The sequence below is a fragment of the Choristoneura fumiferana genome, chromosome 16 (assembly GCF_025370935.1).
Source record: "Choristoneura fumiferana chromosome 16, NRCan_CFum_1, whole genome shotgun sequence".
Classification (NCBI taxonomy): domain Eukaryota; kingdom Metazoa; phylum Arthropoda; class Insecta; order Lepidoptera; family Tortricidae; genus Choristoneura; species Choristoneura fumiferana.
In genome coordinates this window covers 15,928,855-15,932,677 of record NC_133487.1, presented here as the reverse complement: position 1 = coordinate 15,932,677, position 3,823 = coordinate 15,928,855, and the positions used below count along the sequence as shown (strand labels likewise).

General features: G+C 35.4%; 1 long non-coding RNA gene across 1 annotated transcript; it reads left to right on the top strand.

The window, feature by feature from the left end:
• Positions 1-2,086: 2,086 nt before the first annotated feature.
• Positions 2,087-3,411, top strand: LOC141436297 (uncharacterized). The gene is made up of 2 exons (XR_012452294.1): positions 2,087-2,311; positions 2,726-3,411. It is a non-coding gene; the product is annotated as an uncharacterized lncRNA (long non-coding RNA).
• Positions 3,412-3,823: the final 412 nt, after the last annotated feature.

Sequence of the window (3,823 nt, the reverse complement as noted above, 5' to 3'; positions counted from 1 at the left end):
TCAAGTGGTTAGAGAACCTGATTATGAAGCTTGAGGATCCGGGTTCGATTCCCGGCCGGGGCAGATATTTGTATACAGAATACGAATGTTTGTTCTCGGGTCCTGGATGTTCAATATGTATTAAAGTATGTATTTATCTATCAAAAAAAAATGGTTTATTAAAAGCAAAAACAAATTACAAGAAGAGTTTCCGTTGGTTCCACACTAGGCTAAGCTTGTCACGTGGAAATCACTAAACATTAACAAAAATAAAAAGTAGGCAGCTAAACGAACAAGTTGTGTGGCGAGTACGTAGTGTGTACGTATGTGTGTGTGTGTGTGTGTGTGTGTGTGTCAGTATCGCGGTAATTTAAACTAGTTAACCATTTTATGAGCATGGATTTAGCTTCACGAGGGGAAGTCTTGGAGATGTATAAAGTATGTTTATCCGTTGCCTAGTACGGACGTAGCAATGAATTGTTTATATGGTACTAATTTATGGTAGTCATTTAAGTTATAAAAGCACACTACAAATTTTGCGAGTATAATGTATAAAATCTCAAGCTACTGTAATTAAATCCAACAACAGGCACACTAACAGTATATCTTAATACTAATCCCTAATCAACAGATCATCAAAAGATCCTCTCGCCATCTTTGTCCCACTGAGCTTAATATTCCCCACAGCCCTGTCCATCCAGTTTAATAAAAGGTAATATAATATTGTAAGGGTGTTTCCATACCTTTGTTTGTATTTGTCCAAGTGACGCACTTCGGCGACGGAGCCACTGGCGCAGAAGGTAACGTTTGGAGATAAACCCGGTTTTATTTGAGGGTATATAACGCTTTTATTAGGCTGCGGGGCTTTAATAAATTTGCCCCGATGCTGCAATTAAAAAGTGTATTTGCTTACAGACTTTGCGAATCCATAACACGTAGTAAAAGGTACAGATGTTGTGATCGATGACTTGCTTGTATTTTGTGGGAAAAGTTCGTATTTATCTTGCTTTCTCAACTAGTTTACTGAAGTTAATTGAGATAGCAAGATGAATTTCGTTATTGTAAAAATCGTGGAGGCGTAAGGACGTTTCACTAAGACGGTCAAAATGCTCTAGCTTTACACACAATAAAGAACGTGTTATGCAAACAGGAACCAACCCACACCTCCCCCCAAAATTGAGATAAGTATGCAACAAGTTACTGAAATGCACTATCGAGTTGATAGAAGGTGCATTTTATTAACTTGCTGCATACTTATCTAGACTTTGGGGGAAGGTGTGGGTTGGTTCCTGTTTGCATAACTACGTCCATTATGTCCTCAAACCATGAAAAGTCTGTCGTAAAAACATCAGCCTAAGGTAATAAAAAATACTAAGTTTAAAACACGATCAAGTTTAGAACTTATCAAATTCAAATATATCTTTAGAACAAACATTCGTGATGTTTTACCGTTACCTGCTGACTACCCTCCGGCACGATAACACTCAAGACCACAATAGTCTTACCAACGGAAAACATCGGAACTAACAGAAATACCAAAGTAACTCTTTGGTTGTAATGACTTGTGGCGCCACTCCTGTCGGAACTATTAAGATGGTGTTGTTTATTTATAGCCTTTTGTCAGACATTTTGTGTAAACAGTTTATAGATTTGAATCGCTATTCAAATTGTTTTCGTGACTTGTGTCACTTGTGTTAAACTTCGAAATGGCTTTTTACATTGTAATTGGGTAGTTCTACGAGCATTTCAACCGCTATCAGTTGCCTGTCGCATATAAATAAATAAAATAAATAAATAAATAAATGGGTGATTATCTCAGCGAGAAAATTTGGTGGCAGAGCTGATAATTATGGTGTGGACTAATTGTTTTAGAGGTTTAATTTTTTTTCTAAAAAGAAAACACAAATTTTTATCTTAAGCCAAATTGCAAAGTTTTATAAAAGTCATTCATGTTTATTAAAAAAAATTTTTTTCATTGAAATCATAATTTTGGTGTGGCGTCCAGTATCCGTTGTTCTTGATGAATGTCTATGATAGAACCATAACATCCATTTATTTAACTAAAAATGCATTGAATTTTATTCTTCATTAGTTCAAGTATCTTATAACAATATATAAATAAATATTAGTACATGAATTTATACTCAAAACTAGGCACTAAAATTTGTCCATGTGAAATTGGCAATTTTGGTGGTAAATATTGAAGATGTTTTTGTGGTCGAACGAAACGCAATAAGACCAACAAACGTGTGTTAACCTGTGCGTTTAGTTCCGCTCCTGCACTGAGCGATGACACACGTCCCATATCTTGCTGGATCTGTCCGCCAAGCACGTAAGTATCTAATTTTGGTGTGTTAAAATACTTTTTAATGCAATTTTGGTGGTGTATGTAACTAATGACTTAGCAATACTTGTTTTTGTATGAAGTATATGCGAGGCATGTTAAAAAGTTTCCTTTTTAAAATATTAAGTTAAATTGGAAGTGAATGATACGGCTTTGTTTTTAATCATTTTTTTATGCACTTTTTCTAATTTTGGTGGATCAATTTTGGTGGTTTTGGTGGTAATTTGAAGCCCACCCACATAATTATAATTTCATTTTTAAGCCTATTACATTTAAAACTTTGCATTTACAACATTATTGACTCAATGCACTTATTTCAAGTAAAATATAAACACTTAGATACCTCCTTTACAATAAAACTAAATTATCACTATTTGCAATGAAACTTAATTAATTTTTTAGAATGGCTAACCGCAAGAAAAAACAATCAAGAGAAGAAGTCCTCGAAAAGAATAGTACATTGTGTCTTAAGGGCGATAAACAAGGAATTACGAACGAGAGTCTATTAGAAGCCCGAAGTCGAAGACTGAGCTTTAGTTAGTCGATGTTCGTAATTCTAGTACCGCCCGTGCGACATACAATGTTTAATGTATATTTGTAAATTGTATACTTGTAAAAGAAAAACTAAAAATTTTTCAAAAATTGCCGATACCGCTGACTACGCTCATAGCAGCGCCAGCCTCCGCGCCGCCCTCCCCCAGCCTGACCATGCGCCCGACGTGCTCCTGCACGCCAGCACGACCAGCACGCCATGCAGTATCACACTCATTTATCGACCTTGGGCTTCATGACAAGAAAATTAGTACCGGCAATGACTCATTTACCGACCACGGGTTTCATGACAAGCACATTAAGGTCGAGGGTTTTATTTGGGGGGTTGCAACCATAGTAGCCTGCATGTTACGACACTGTTTAAGAGCAAGTGTGATGAAAATATAATTGCATTATCATCGACTTCGGGCTTCTAATAGACGCTCGTTCGTAATTCCTTATTTACCGCCCTTAAGACACAATGTACTATTTTGTTACTACGAGTTAAACATTGTATTTTCGTAGAGATTTTGGTACAATTAAAACGATTAATAAAACATTTATTTTCTTTTTATATCCAGCAGACAATTTGATCAAGAAAAATGTTTTTTTACCTTGAATTAGCACAAGTACATCTAATTTTGGTGTAGATGTGCAATTTTGGTGGCCAATATATCTAATTTTGGTGGGTACAAGCAATTTTGGTGGTAATCAAATTACTAAAATCATAAAATCTCCAAAACTACTATTTATAATGAAGGGCCATTACGACACAATATTTATTATGACTTGTAACGTATTGTTGATATATCATTTTGACTCGGACAACAAAAATAAAAAAAGCCACCAAAATTAGGTAAATTTCAAGCTTGTTGAAATTCACCCAAATAATAAATAAATATCACGGGACAATTCACACCAATTGACCTAGTCCCAAAGTAAGCTTAGCAAAGCTTGTGTTATGGGTAC